Source organism: Paramormyrops kingsleyae, chromosome 13 (assembly GCF_048594095.1).
Source record: "Paramormyrops kingsleyae isolate MSU_618 chromosome 13, PKINGS_0.4, whole genome shotgun sequence".
In the NCBI taxonomy this organism is placed as follows: Eukaryota; Metazoa; Chordata; class Actinopteri; order Osteoglossiformes; family Mormyridae; genus Paramormyrops; species Paramormyrops kingsleyae.
In genome coordinates this window covers 17,070,041-17,086,475 of record NC_132809.1, presented here as the reverse complement: position 1 = coordinate 17,086,475, position 16,435 = coordinate 17,070,041, and the positions used below count along the sequence as shown (strand labels likewise).

At 50.4% G+C, this 16,435-nt stretch overlaps 1 long non-coding RNA gene across 1 annotated transcript in view; it reads left to right on the top strand.

The window, feature by feature from the left end:
- The window catches only part of LOC140578187 (uncharacterized), an 80,658-nt gene extending 64,632 nt beyond the window's left edge, over positions 1-16,026 (top strand). The window contains exons 4-5 of the long non-coding RNA XR_011982244.1: positions 12,445-12,544; positions 15,807-16,026. This is a non-coding gene — a long non-coding RNA (uncharacterized lncRNA). The remainder of the gene's footprint in view (positions 1-12,444; positions 12,545-15,806) is intronic.
- Positions 16,027-16,435: the final 409 nt, after the last annotated feature.

Here is a 16,435-nt window from a genome sequence, read left to right as displayed (position 1 = left end):
GAGGCGGTTTGTGTTCAGGACTTCCTGCAGTGGGCTGAATCGTAACATGCGACGGACACACCAGCCCTGGTGTGAGTGTTAGAGAAAACATCAGGGATGAGGATGCTTGTTTTATATGGAATAATCATATAAAACAGGGAGCAATGAGCTGGCTTTGGAATTTGGATTTTTATTTTGATTTTTTTAAGCTTGACCTGGCTTGGTCTGCCAAACAAACAAACGCCTCAAATAATCACCTTTGCGGTTTTAACAAAATAAGTAAGCCATACACTTTCCTCAGTACTGTGTGTTTTCACCCAGTAAAAATGTCTTTACTTCTGGATGTTACTTAGCTCACAGAAGGAACAAAGATGTCAGCCCCTGGGGAGAAGGTCCAGAGGGGGCTGCCGGAGATGGCCTACCCATTGTCACGGAAACGTGGGCGGGTCCTCAGAGGCCAGAGCAGGGAGGGGTCACCGGGGCAGGACCGTGGACAGCAGGCTGCTGGGGGTGGGGGATGCTGCTAGTGACTGCAATTGACCATCGCTGACCGATAGCAGGAGTCCCAGGCAGTGGGTCCAGCTGGCAGCCGGGCCCAGGAATCGTGGCCCAGCTGCTCCCTGGCGACTGATGTGGGGGTGCAAAGGCGCAGTATGAGTCTCTGTGATCTTCAGCGTGTTAGACTCCCCCCTACCTCTTGTGTAATCTGCTCTGGAGGACTGAGTTTCGCTTGGGAGTGACGTTCTCACTCACGACAAAATGGGGCTCCCAAAATATGAGCCTGATAAATGGCAGCATCCTTTCTGTGGCTTTGCAAAAAAATTCCAAAAGCCCAATTCCTCAAGCAGAAGCCTTTATACTACAATGAAAATGACAAAGGACTGCATTGTTATTGACTCTGTATTTTTTTAACTACGTAATTTTTTAATGCTTTGAAATGTTTTCTCTGAAAGGAGTGTAGCTAAAACAGAACAGGTGTGGTTTCCACACCTCTCATGACTTGGGAAGCTTTGCCCCCCCCAGTGGCTGACGGTGAGGGGCCGGGGGCCCTTAGCCAGGTGCCTGAGCTGTCCGCTTTTTGAGCCCCCCACAGGTCAGCCTGAGCGCATTTCCAGTACGACAGCTGGCCCCAGGAGGGCCAGGATCCAGTGCCGGAGGACGCAGACCCAGCTGCACTGCTGAATTACGTTCTTCTAGCAGTGGCAGGTTTGGTGCTAGTGGGGGGGGTGGGGATTGGGGAGCGTGGGGGGGATATTGATTTTGGAGCTGGCCGAGTCAGACCTCACGTTGCCGTCTGTCTTGCTGGGCTACAAAAGCCGGGCTGGAACAAAGGCAGGAGGAGAGAGCATTGAAACACAAAAGGAGAGCCATTACCTAGCGCTGCTGTTTCCAGAAAGGAGCGACTCTGGGTGGAGAGTGCGGCGCAGGAGAACCGGCCTCGGGAATTAAGAGCGTCCCCCGTTCCATCAGCCGGAACGACGGGCCGTGCTACGCGGCTAATTAGTGCCCCTCCCCCCCATCGAGCGAAGGCGCTGGAAGCGGCCGCATGTCTGTCAGGCAGGAAAAATGGCTCCAATTTGTGAGTCAGCTAGATGAATGAGAGGCCAGAGTCTGCTTGCACGGTGCTTTCTCACCGGAACCCGGATGTCCTGCCTGGACAGTGGGGGCTGGTTTTCAGTTATCGATGGGGGAGCTTCCGTAATGTAAGACATTAACATGAGCAAATATCTGCATCTTCTAGCAGGAAAGTGTGTCCCGGTAATAAGAGGATGTGTTTCTCCATATGAGAAACATGCGATGTTTCATGTGAGCCCATCACCCGCTGTCTGGGTCGCAAGTGTGACTCCCCTGGCTTGGTCCTCAGTGGGGACCTGGAGTTAAGGGGTGTTTCTCAACACCAAGAATGCAAAGACCATAATTGTGGTCTTGGCAAGACCGGTCTTGCTAACTTGGCTCCCATGAACGAACTTGGGGCACAATGAATCATGGGATTGGTCTCGTTTGATGAGGGCGCAATCGATGTATCCTTGATATTTGGGGAGGCAAGAACGACATTCAGGGTTTTTTACTGTCCTCTGTACTTCTGTTCTTGAGTTTTGGAATTGCTCTTCAGCAACAGAAGATGACGTAAAACAGGTACACGAGAACACAAGTACGGTGAAGTACATGTATTGAGAACCAGCCTAGGATGCCTCTGCAGTGCCATGTCTTCTGCAGCTTCTCAGTGGCCATCATGTCTTCTCTGACTTTCTCCAGTTAGTCAGAATCCAAGGTGAAATGTGACATGTTGCACATATAGAATAGAATAGAAGTGTGAGTGTAAATCTCTAATGTGAGCAAGGAATGAACATCAAATACCCATTGCTTCCACCTTCTCTGGCCTCTCTCCCTCTCCCCATCTTCCTCATATTCACCAATGTTCTCCGGCGTGTACAGATTCTGATCTTTGTGGATCTCTGCGATGTGCCGTCCCGGTAAAACCTGTGCCGTTTGATTGCAGTTTAACAGATATAAATGCCCATCATTACAGAAGTGACAAGCATTTTTCTGCTCATTGGGAAATTGGTAGCCTTTACTGAAATATTCCACCCACCTCAATGGTGATAAATGGGAGAAAGCGATTTTCTTAAGGCTATTATATGGCAGGAAACCTGCTGCCTTTCTCTGAGGCCGCTGGAAAAATCAATATCTCAGGGTCAATTACAATATTTGAGTCACATGACTCCAAGACCAAAATACATCTGCTATATGAAACACGTCTACAGTGAAGTTTTTATTGTAACCGTGGACAGACACACTTTTATTACTGTTTTTACTTATGTTGATGTTACAAAAGATGAGGCTGAGTGCAGAAGGTCAGCAGCTTAGGTTTTTGGAATAGGTTAACAAAAGACCACGCTGTTATGGTCTTAGCCTTAAAAGAAGCATATAAATGTTCTAAAACTGATTTTTAATATAATATACAGATTTCAAAGATATTTACATGCATGCCAAATGTCTGCACAATGTAATAAAAACCCTTTATTTTGGTATTGTGGGGACCTTTTTTTTTGGTCCCCACAAGAGGAAACTCAGTTTTCTAAAAATCTGTGACTGCAATCAAAAAACTAAAAATGCCAGAAGTCCTGTATTTTGGTTGGACGCATATGGTTAAGCTTAAGGTTGGGTGCGGGCTACACCGCTGTTACACTGAGCTGTAAGTTTTGCACTTGTGGCCTTCCTGTTACTTTTTCTGTAACTTTCCTGTAACTTCCTGTCTGTTTTACCCACAGACCTGACACTGGCTGTGTGTGTTTTCTTCATTGCACCATTCTCTGTTAACTCTAAACCCTGTAGTGCGTAAAGCAGCACATTTAGCCAACAGTCACACCGCATTCCAAACCGCTTCAGGTACACGTGCTTAGCTGCATGCTGGCTGAACCTCTTCACTCTGCCTGTATGTATTCAGACGTAGCCTTATGGTTCCTTGGGGGAGTAGGTTGTTTGTGCAGCACCGCATCCCCCCCCCCCCCCCCCCCCCAACACCCTTTACATATAACTTTACTTATTCAAGGGCCCCTGTCAAGTGCTGGACCCCCTGAATCTGCCAGGGTATCCACACCCCACCAACACCCCTGGGGGAGCCCCTGAATGATATACTTACATGGTTATGTATCTATAGGAAAGAGGAGACCATTTTCTAGAAAGTTCTGCTTCAAAAATCAGTTGGACTGCTTAAGCATGATAATTAGCTGCAATCTTTTTCAGGAGTGGGGGTACCGAGCGACGTCTCCCCGTACCGGCGGTGGGGGTACCGAGCGCCGTCTCCCCGTACCGGCGGTGGGGGTACCGAGCGCGGCGTCTCCCCGTACCGGCGGTGGGGGTACCGAGCGCGCCGTCTCCCCGTACCGGCGGTGGGGGTACCGAGCGCGGCGTCTCCCCGTACCGGCGGTGGGGGTACCGAGCGCGGCGTCTCCCTATACCGGCAGTCTCTATTTAGTAATGTTTGGTAAGTTGTAGACAGTGTGTGGCTTTCTAAAGGCAAGTTACTGTATTCATACACACTTTCAAATCACATCTAAGTAAGGCTGTTATTTCTCCCCGCAGAATAAGCCATGGTGCTCATGGTAAATCCATCTAAACAACTTAGAGGAATCGGGGGGGAGGGGGCTATCACACGTGGGCCTATTGAGAGGGCTTGGGTGATTGCCTCCATGACACAGTTTAACCAAAGCGTTTAACAGGAATGCTGATTCAGATTCGCCTTCCTTGACCTCAGGGAAGCGAATGGTGCAACAATGTGTCAGGATTTTTTCAGATTTGCAAGCACTGCCATTCGAAACATTTCCCGGGTAGAGAAACTAGCCAGCCATCTATATTTTTAGTGTGCTCCTAACCACATACTTTCCCTGAAGCCAGAGACCATCAGAGAATACTATGGGCCTAGCTGTATTTTTATACGATGTCACTTCCTGTATGTCACATCCTGTTTGTCTATGTCAGTCAATCTATCTGTGTTAGTCAGCTTCCTGTGTACCTGGGTCTTTCTCAATATGTGTACTTGACAGAACTTGTACTTGTGTAGCTGTTTGACATTATCTTCATTGCCGTAGATCAGTCCTAATACTCAAGAAGCACAGAGGACAGTAAAAATCCCGGGATGTTGTTCTTGCCCCGCCCCAAATATCTGACCTATCTGACCTTTGCGTTCTTGGTATTGAGAAACACCCCCCTTTGTGTGCTGCGTGCTGCGTGCTGTGTGCGGGGCGGGGGGGCACAGCAATAGCAGTGAACATCAGCCAATCTTTTGCAAAAGCTTAGCAAATCCAGCAGTATCCGTGTTAATTGGACTAGTTAGCTCGTTAGGCTTTTATGGGGTCAGCAGAGTCAAGTTTGGGTTGGGAAGTAACAGAGGAGGATGAAAGGCAGACAGATTGTCTGCTTCTCTGTTTGATTTTACTGTGATTTGTTTTGTGTATGTTTGTCTTTCCTTGGTTTTCGCTTTGACTCCACTCCGCTTCTTTCCATAATAAATTCTATGATGCATTATATGAATTCTATGAGCTATGGAGACCTACTACTGCCAATATACTGTACATCTGTCATACACTATTGTTGTTCTCATATACAGGAACTGCATACTGTATGTCTGTGAGATGCTGACAGGCCTTTATGGGAATACTGTGTGCATCTACGTCCTGCCAGGGGCCTGGACATCCAGGCATATTCAGGGGCCCCTGCACTATACAAGGGCCACAGTAGGGGCCTGGACACCTAGGCATATTCAGGGGCCCCAGCACCATACAGGGGCCACAGTAGGGGCCTGGACACCTAGGCATATTCAGGGGCCCCAGCACCATACAGGGGCCACAGTAGGGGCCTGGACACCCAGACATATTCAGGGGCACCAATACCATACAGGGGCCACAGTAGGGGCCTGGACACCCAGGCATATTCAGGGGCCACAGCACCATACAGGGGTCACAGTAGGGGCCTGGACACCCAGACATATTCAGGGGCACCAATACCATACAGGGGCCACAGTAGGGGCCTGGACACCTAGGCATATTCAGGGGCCCCAGCACCATACAGGGGCCACAGTAGGGGCCTGGACATCCAGGCATATTCAGGGGCCCCAGCACCATACAGGGGCCACAGTAGGGGCCTGGACACCCAGGCATATTCAGGGGCCCCAGCACCATACAGGGGCCACAGTAGGGGCCTGGACATCCAGGCATATTCAGGGGCCCCAGCACCATACAGGGGCCACAGTAGGGGCCTGCACACCCAGGCATATTCAGGGGCACCAATACCATACAGGGGCCATAGTAGGGGCCTGGACACCCAGGAATATTCAGGGGCCCCAGCACCATACAGGGGCCCTTGAATATGTAAATTATAAAAGACTGTGTGGGAAGGACCAAAGGTGACCTTTTGTCAGAGAGCCCAGTATTTCTAGCTGCACCTCAGCCTGTATGCATGTACATCTCATTGCACCACACTAGGTCCAGCACATAAGGCTGATGTGCCAAACTGAATTCTGTACGTTTTAAATAGGCTACATTAATTTTTAAAAAGGGTTTGAGGTAATTTATTAAATCATTTTCCCTCGACTCAGTTGTTTTGCTTAATGTTTTTTTTTTTTGTAGCACTTGGTGGGGTGTTTCAGTCTTTCTCTCCTCCACAAAAACACTGGATGTAAGCCATCTTGCCCTGAACTTGAGCAGCAGCCAGCGAGCTGAACAGCACCCCCTGGCTGCCAGTCAGATGACAATTAGGGGATGGGAATTAGGCAGATCCTCTCATGTAAGCTCGTCTCAGTCTCTGCTGAGTCTTTCAAGGCCTGAGGGCTTGCTTTGAGCGGCTATAGTGTTTTTGATGACTATGGGCTTGGAGGCTGTACTTTGCATCTTGCAAACATCTACTGGGTCTCCTGGCAACGAGGCGCCCCCTTTTCGAGGCGGGTTCTGATGTCTGCAGGAGATCCAGGGCATCATGGGCACCTTTTATCTTAACTTTTCCCCTGCATAGCTGTGCAGTCTGTGCTCTCAGCAGAAGAGGGAACCCTGGGGAGATTCGGAGAGCTGCTGGAAACAATATGGCCCAAGAGAAGCAGAGGCCTCTGGGATGGTCACCCCTGTGATGGCACAGCTCCCTACACCTTCACACGTCTTTTTCCCGCTGCTGAACGTTGGGGGGGAGCAGACGAGGCTCTGTAAACGAAAGCCGCAGCACTGGGGGCTCTGCTCTGCCCATGGCCCCCCCTCTTTACGACTTCTGTCTTTATTCAGAGTGGCACATAATCCAATTATCTCTCATTAGTCTAAAGCTGCTTATTCCATTAATCTTCGTAAATGCATCAACAAAAGCTCTCTTTAATTAAGCTGGACTGCAATTAGGTGCTGGTTTATTGGCCGTTTTAAACGGCTGCAGACAAATGGCACGGCACGCGTGACCACAATGGGCTGCAATGTGCCGTCTGGGACACTTCGTAGGAATGTGAGCCCATCATCTCACCGGCAGCCCTGATCTTTGTTTCTTAGCTGGGGTTCTTAGGGGACTGATTTTGAGATGCGGCCCTCTTTAGCCCTTTAGCCAGGCCCTTTTCCTTACTCCTAGTACAATCAGCATCCTTGAGCCCCACTTAGGTCCTCCGCTGTGGTGTTTATCTGAACACCAACATTTTGGGTAATGTCTTTGACCAAGAAAAGGCCCATTCATCACCTTGTTATCGACAGAGAAATGGAAAACTGGGCCTCACTTGTGCTGCATTGTGTGACAGTTCAGGTGTTTTCAGTAGATACATGTTGTGTACTGTGCTCTGTGTTTGTGGGAGAACAGAGGGTGTAGCAATGCTTATGATGTACTATTGCTGGTACACACTTTGGAATGAAGCATCTGTTCATCAAAAAGTGTGTGTGTGTGTGTGCATGCATGTGTATGTAAATGTGTGTGTGTATATGTAAGTGTGTATGTGTGTGTGGAGTCAGAGAAGAGGCCCCCCACCTCTTATGGTTACTTAATTGCCACTTCATCTGATGTGAAGTATCCGAAGCACACGGGCCGCAGGCAGGCAAAGCAGGGGAGTGATGTCCAGCCACCAGTGCTGAAATTCTTTAAGGCGTAGAAGAAATTCAATAAAACCTCCTGGTGGTGACAGAGGTGAGAGTCTCAGGCGTTTGGCGTCTCCCTCTTGTGGGAGGTGCGTGCTTAAAGGTAAGGAGAGAGAAACCAATATCTGAGCTTTAATGAGAGATGGAGAGCGACTCACTTCAGAGTCAAGAGGTTCCACACCTTCTGCCTTCAGAAAGGGCCCCATGTGCATGCATGCGTGTGTGTGTGTGTGTGCGTGTGTGTGTGCGTGTGTGTGTGTTATAGCTTCCCTCACTATCACCTGCTAAATGTGTTAACAGATAGCTGTCATCAGCTGATGGCTGTTTATAAATCTCACATTAGCATAAAGGAGAATTAAGTATATATCTAATTTACGTGAAGCTTCTATCTAAAACAACTTAGATTAGAGGTTTAGGGTTTCAATTCATGTATACGCCTGGGATTTGGACCCACTACTTTTACATCACAAGTGCAATACACTACATGTTAGGCTACAGTAACTAGACACATAGGCTCCAAGTGATTGCAGATTTTTCCATCCACATTAGAACAATGCATTTTTTGTTGGATATAAACAAAGCACATCTCTTGATTTTTACTGCGTGCACTAGCCAGATGCTGCAGGGTGAGCTCATGGGGCACAGCGCATCTGAACATGCCGAAAGCGCAGGGATGCCTTCTGGACACAACATGAGAGTCTGAAACTGCACGTTAAGGGCAATCCCAGGACAGCTGGGTGGGAAATTGGATTGTTGGGGTTTTTCAGTTGGGGAGTGAGCGAGGGACGCTGTCCTGAACACGGCTGCTGCTTTGTGCTCCTGTCATATCACTTTAGGAGAACATATAGACGCCCCCCCCCACCCCTGTCGTGTTTGGGAAAAAAAAGCACGTCAGTGCATTTCATGATAAATCGTAACGAGCTCTGTATCTGTGTCCTCACCTTTTGTGCCTCGTTGAGTGAGCGCGTCCCCCGTCGCGTCTCCTCACGCTATTGGACACTCCCTGAGCCAGGATTATGAGCTAAAGCCACTTAGCGGTGGTGACAGCCGCCTCAGACGGCCGGGGACCACGGAGAGTGCGTGATCTTTGTTCCTCGTTCAGGTACCTCCAGAGCTGGCTAACGGAGGTGTAGCTTGGTGCCGTAGCTGGGCAGGTATGCGGTGTGTGTGGCTACAAACATGCCTCCCTGTAGGAGAATGCTTATAAGGACACAAATGACAATAAAGGCATTCATGATGATAGGCCAGTGGCTTTTCTTTTATTGATATCCTTCGCTGATGTTTTCCATGTCCACACACACACACACACACACACACACACAGAGTGTCCATGTATTCATATCTTTGTAGGGACTGCCTGTGTTAATTTCTGTGGGAAAAATCCCAACAATGACGACCCTAATCCCTACCCAGCCCTAAACTTAACCATACAAAATAAAAGATTTTTGGCTATTTTCGATTGCAGGCACAGATGTCTGTCAAATTGAGGTTCATTGTGGGGAAAGAAATCTGGTCCCCACAATGTAATAATTACAAACACACACACACACAAACATGGCTACTGGAGCAATCTGTACTGACCCTGCCGCTTTAAGCAGTGGCCGCCTCTTTTCCCAGAGCTGTACTCTTTGTGATAAATCTCGTGGACGGGTCCCTCTTTAAATGGGGAGATTGGCAGCTCGGACGGCAGCCATCTCCATCACCGTGAGGTCTGGGCTCTGCCTGACGTCCGCTCCGGGGGGACCAAGCCTCCCGACCTTCTGGCAGGAGCGGGGGTCACTTGGAGGTGTAACCTGAGAGTGGGGGAGGGAGTGGGAGGCAGGAGGGCGGTGCTGTCTCTAAACCGCGGGATTGACCCCAGACCTCCTCAGGCGGCACGTGCCGTGGACAGGGCTAAGCACAGAGCTGGGGGCTGATGGACATGGAGGCAGAACGGTCCCGTGTGACGAAGACTCTGTGCATGACACCCGACACCAAGCTTTAGGATATGACCATGCTTTCCATATGAGGCATTTTACAGTGCAAAGGTCAAGGGTCAAGGAGCAGCCTGGCACCTGGCAGTACCCCACAGTGACGTCCTTTACCACCCATACAAAAACTGCGAACCTGCACGCACTTTGCACATTCACCGATTATTGACAAGTTTACACTTCCTGTTCTTCGTCTTTTTGGTCTTCGCCCGCTACTCATTTAATCCAAACCCCTGGTCAAACATTTCCGTTGGCCCCTGGGACAGCGTGACTGCCACACAGTGTTTCTACTCTGCCTTTCAGGATTACAGGCTCGTACTCCTTAAGACAGCCTTTGAAGGATAATTTATTAAGACATCAATACAAGTACTTAATTGTAGAATGACTATTGACAATGCCTTTAAACAATTCTGCAAAAGCCGGGTTTACCTAATGAAAACTGAATACCCAACCTGTTTCTTTTTGAGGAATAAATCACTTTTGGTGATTACTGGGGTACTGTGGGCAAAAGCCGAATCATTTGCTGATGTTTCTGGATGCTTTTGTGATCCACTGAAGTCTGGCACATTACTGTGTCGTTTGACTTACCTTTTTGTGCTAGAGCTAACTGGTAACTGTCATGCTACTCAGACTAAATGTCAATACAATAATAAAAATACTGGGAAGAATCTAACAGCTTTGATTTCTCTGACTGCATGCTGTACTGCGGATCAGTTCTGTTTCAAAGAAAGAAGGGTCCTGAATGATGCGGCCACACTGTGTCCCCCAAAGGCAGGCAGCTGTCGCAATTATCACTGCATATCGTGAACTGGGGCGGCAGTTATAAGCAGGAGAATCACTGATGCCAGTGGGGACGTTGACGCCGTGTAATGAATGTTGTGTATGTCATCGCTGGGGGGGGCTTGTTGAAGACGCGGCTCATGTGTCCTGTAGCACTTGGCGCCCCACAACAGCGTCAATACGCACCTGAGCTTCCATTTCAGCAGCCGGATGGTCGGCTGTTGACACATAGCGATGTGTGTCTGCAGTGTGGCCGTGCTTTGCGTGGAGAGTCCCAGTGAAGCTGTGCTGTTGCATCTCTTATAAGTTTGGGGTTCCCAACCTTTTGATGGCACTGTGTAAAAAAATTCACAGTAAAACTTGTGAACCAGGGGCTGATCGATTGGTGGGACAGATTTAATAAGCTGGGTTTCCCTTTCTTTCATATTCAGTAAAGACACCTGATCGTCAGGGGTCGTTAAGAAAGGCGTGGCTTGGAAATATACCATTTAAGTTAACCACCCTATGACACGGGGAGGTCTCCACCCACCATGGAGGTTGTTCCCCATCAACTGCTTTTTTCCCCATCATGCAGTGCAGACCGAACATGTGAGTAAGTTTCGTTCTCTGTCAATGACTGATCAAGGGGCTTTAGCAGTAAAATACCTATAAGTCTGTTTTGAAAATTTTAATCAAACTTTATGAACATTAATAACCTTTGAACTGCTGAATTCTTTGGAGGATATTAAAGTTGGAAAATGAAAATCTGGTCCATCTGCCAAAGTCTGTAGTATGTAGTATTTTGATGAAATATGTATGCATGTATTTAATTGGCTTGATAATATGTTCGTTATCGCTGCTGATGGTGTGAGTGAGATTTTTTACGGGGAACCTAAAGAGAGCCGTTCATGCTGCCCTGAACCCCCACGCAGCCCCACTTAATAGCAACTCTGCTCTCTCCCCGGAAGGTTCTGCAACACGATCCTGCGGCCCCCAGGGACACGGCTAAACCCATTAAACTCCGCCCCACAAGCGACCCTGGCAGCTGTCACAGCCCCCGTGATTAATGGACATCTCAAACCTTCCCAGAATGCTCCCCTCCTCAGCAGCGTGTCACGTCAATTCCCCCCTCCAGTGGCCGCCCTCCTTGTAAATCCTTCCCAGAATGCTCCCCTCCTGAGTCACCAACCTTGCCACGAATCAGAAGTTCCATCCACCTGGCCCACAGATTTCATTTTCCGGAATTTTCACATACTCTGTAGCTTCCATCCGTAACTCTTGGCATGGTTTTCCTTCTGGGGGATCCTGTAAGTGCCTTAACCTTATCTACCAAACTTGTCCCATTGCTGGCCATTCTGTTTGCTTCCTTGTTCTTTATTGTGAGATCTGTCTCCGTGCCCCAAAACGACAGATTAGCCACACTGTCCTGAGCCAATGAGGTGGGTGCTCTTGACGTGATGTCATCCGCCTTTTCCAGGTCATCATTTCAGAAAGATGCACCAATCAGCTAACGGCAGTACTTTGTACAATTCAGTAAAGCTATCAGCTTTCTTAAACTGACCTGAGAACAGTTTGAGGCCTTGTGGCTCACGCAGTCAGTCGGCTCTGTACTGGAAGTTGCTGTCCCCACATTCTGCGCTGACTAAGCAGTGATCTCCTGGGGGCTCGTTGCCTTTGCTGAGGCTCCCTGAGTGTCACATTCACTGCTTGAAGCAGTCAGGAGTGCTGTTTGCTGGGCTACATTTCACCAGTTAGTCGTCTTCGCCAGGTTTTTGTTTGCTTTCCTGGTGTCTCTGGCTTTTAGGTTCTGCTCAGCCATTTTTACCAGAGGGTCCCCGCACAGTTCAGCCATTTTTACTGTCAGACACCACCCCTCCCCCTTCACCAAAGCTAGGCGATATGACAAAATATTTTATCACAATTTTTTTCATATCACTTGATATCTTAATTACTATAGTATAAATCAGTTCAAAATTTCTTTACTTTGCGGTTCTATTTTTGTTTAATTTCCTTAAAATTTCAGATTCAGAACATAAAAGGGGAAATTGAATGGACTGCAAACTGAAATCTAATTTCTTCTTATAGGGAATAACCTTAGAAAACCCCAACCAATACGGCATGTGATTTCTCCCACATTTCTTCAGACTGAAAGTGGAAACCCTAATTGCTGGTGTCTGTGACTGTCAGTGCTCTCTGCATTCTGTATGATCTACTGGATGGCCATGCTTCAGGTGATGAAATAAGGTCAGTTTTAGTTTTGGAAGAGCTGCCAGTACACAGCACCTGTCTGTAGTGTCCCGCCTCACCACCGTACGCAGCACCGGTCTGTAGTGTCCCGCCTCACCACCGTACGCAGCACCGGTCTGTAGTGTCCCCCCTCACCACCGTACGCAGCACCGGTCTGTAGTGTCCCCCCTCACCACCGTACGCAGCACCGGTCTCTAGTGTCCCCCCTCACCACCGTACGCAGCACCGGTCTCTAGTGTCCCCCCTCACCACCGTACGCAGCACCGGTCTCTAATGTCACGCCTCACCACTGTACGCTGCACCGGTCTCTAGTGTCCCGCCTCACCACCATACACAGCACCGGTCTGTAGTGTCCCCCCTCACCACCATACACAGCACCAGTCTGTAGTGTCCCCCCTCACCACCGTACACAGCACCAGTCTGTAGTGTCCTGCCTCACCACTGTACACAGCACCGGTCTGTAGTGTCCTGCCTCACCACTGTACACAGCACTGGTCTGTAGTGTCCTGCCTCACCACTGTACACAGCACCGGTCTGTAGTGTCCCGCCTCACCACCGTACGCAGCACCGGTCTCTAGTGTCCCCCCTCACCACTGTACGCAGCACCGGTCTCTAGTGTCCCGCCTCACCACCGTACGCAGCACCGGTCTCTAGTGTCCCCCCTCACCACCGTACGCAGCACCGGTCTGTAGTGTCCCCCCTCACCACCGTACGCAGCACCGGTCTGTAGTGTCCCGCCTCACCACCGTACACAGCACTGGTCTCTAGTGTCCCGCCTCACCACCGTACGCAGCACCGGTCTCTAGTGTCCCCCCTCACCACCGTACGCAGCACCGGTCTCTAGTGTACCCCCTCACCACCGTACGCAGCACCGGTCTCTAATGTCACGCCTCACCACTGTACGCTGCACCGGTCTCTAGTGTCCCGCCTCACCACCATACACAGCACCGGTCTGTAGTGTCCCCCCTCACCACCGTACACAGCACCAGTCTGTAGTGTCCCCCCTCACCACCGTACACAGCACCAGTCTGTAGTGTCCTGCCTCACCACTGTACACAGCACCGGTCTGTAGTGTCCTGCCTCACCACCGTACGCAGCACCGGTCTCTAGTGTACCCCCTCACCACCGTACGCAGCACCGGTCTCTAATGTCACGCCTCACCACTGTACGCTGCACCGGTCTCTAGTGTCCCGCCTCACCACCATACACAGCACCGGTCTGTAGTGTCCCCCCTCACCACCGTACACAGCACCAGTCTGTAGTGTCCCCCCTCACCACCGTACACAGCACCAGTCTGTAGTGTCCTGCCTCACCACTGTACACAGCACCGGTCTGTAGTGTCCTGCCTCACCACTGTACACAGCACTGGTCTGTAGTGTCCTGCCTCACCACTGTACACAGCACCTGTCTGTAGTGTCCTGCCTCACCACTGTACACAGCACTGGTCTGTAGTGTCCTGCCTCACCACTGTACACAGCACCTGTCTGTAGTGTCCTGCCTCACCACCGTACACAGCACCGGTCTGTAGTGTCCCGCCTCACCACCGTACGCAGCACCGGTCTGTAGTGTCCCGCCTCACCACCGTACGCAGCACCGGTCTCTAGTGTCCCCCCTCACCACTGTACGCAGCACCGGTCTCTAGTGTCCCGCCTCACCACCGTACGCAGCACCGGTCTCTAGTGTCCCCCCTCACCACCGTACGCAGCACCGGTCTGTAGTGTCCCCCCTCACCACCGTACGCAGCACCGGTCTGTAGTGTCCCGCCTCACCACCGTACACAGCACCGGTCTCTAGTGTCCCGCCTCACCACCGTACGCAGCACCGGTCTCTAGTGTCCCCCCTCACCACCGTACGCAGCACCGGTCTCTAGTGTCCCCCCTCACCACCGTACGCAGCACCGGTCTCTAATGTCACGCCTCACCACTGTACGCTGCACCGGTCTCTAGTGTCCCGCCTCACCACCATACACAGCACCGGTCTGTAGTGTCCCCCCTCACCACCGTACACAGCACCGGTCTGTAGTGTCCCCCCTCACCACCGTACACAGCACCAGTCTGTAGTGTCCTGCCTCACCACTGTACACAGCACCGGTCTGTAGTGTCCTGCCTCACCACTGTACACAGCACTGGTCTGTAGTGTCCCCCCTCACCACCGTACGCAGCACCGGTCTGTAGTGTCCCCCCTCACCACCGTACACAGCACCGGTCTGTAGTGTCCCCCCTCACCACCGTACGCAGCACCGGTCTGTAGTGTCCCGCCTCACCACCGTACGCAGCACCGGTCTGTAGTGTCCCGCCTCACCACCGTACACAGCACCGGTCTGTAGTGTCCCGCCTCACCACCGTACGCAGCACCGGTCTGTAGTGTCCCGCCTCACCACCGTACGCAGCACCGGTCTGTAGTGTCCCGCCTCACCACCGTACGCAGCACCGGTCTGTAGTGTCCCGCCTCACCACCGTACGCAGCACCGGTCTGTAGTGTCCCCCCTCACCACCGTACGCAGCACCGGTCTGTAGTGTCCCCCCTCACCACCGTACGCAGCACCGGTCTGTAGTGTCCCGCCTCACCACCGTACGCAGCACCGGTCTGTAGTGTCCCGCCTCACCACCGTACGCAGCACCGGTCTGTAGTGTCCCCCCTCACCACCGTACGCAGCACCGGTCTGTAGTGTCCCCCCTCACCACCGTACGCAGCACCGGTCTGTAGTGTCCCGCCTCACCACCGTACACAGCACCGGTCTGTAGTGTCCCCCCTCACCACCGGCATCTTTTACCTAGTTTATCCAGAACATCTCCTGTGAGAGATATCGTGGTGGCTGAGCTGTCACTTTTTTCACCGACACCTGAAGCTTCTTTTGAGGGAGCACTAATCATTTACATAATAGTAGCATGTGACGTGCCCCACTAATAGTCAATTTTGAAGTGCATTGGCATAGGTTGTCCGTTCTTAAAAGACTACCATATGATTGGCTGGAATTGCATTAGTTTCTGTGATGTGATAGGTTGATGTGTGGTATCACTCAATGCTCCTTATCGACAGTTAATTGAAGATTCTCATTTTCTTAAATTTTATATAATGATAAGTCAATTCATATCACCCAGCCCTACCCCTTGTCTAATTTTTTGTCGCCTAGATTTCAAAATACCTCTTGCTTTGTTGCTTTTGTTGTTCAGCCCCCTTTCCTGGTTCCTCTTCCTGTTTTCTTAAGTGCTACATGTTTGAGTCCATCTCTTGTACTCCTTGTTTCGCAACCACCCAGCCAAACAACAGCCTGGCCAGATACCTGTTTCCAGTGATCTATTGTGCAGTGGTCCTGGGGTCCACCGGCCGCCGAACCTGCCATTGTGGTTGGGTGCTGCCATTCGGGGCATCCAGCCTTGAAGTCTGTCGGATGCAGAAGTCAATAAAATGCATTTTAACTGAGCGCTTTGGGCCCTGTGCTGTGACACCTTATTACTGTTTAAAAGTGTTTGACCGCGGTACCCTCTAAATTAAACCCCACATAAAGCCGTGTCCATGTTTGAGGAGTCCCTGCGCCCATGAAGAATGAGATTTTTTACATTTTATATGCCTTCCTGCACTGATCACCCAAGGACAAGGCGAGCATATATCACTACTGTGAAAAGTGACAATGCTCCTTGGATTTCCACAAGCAGCTCATAAAATGTTTATATAGTAACCTGTCCAAACATCATAACATGAGCTTTTTTTTACTAGGTAAGATTAAGATGGTTGGAGCCAATATGATTTTTCTCTGTCTAACCCAAAGGCTCGGAGACCACGATTACTTTCCCAGAGTGAGCAGTGGCTCCTCACGATGTAAATTACGCGCCGTCCAATCCGCAGCTGACCTTGTACGACATTGCGGGATGAGCGACCACTGACGTG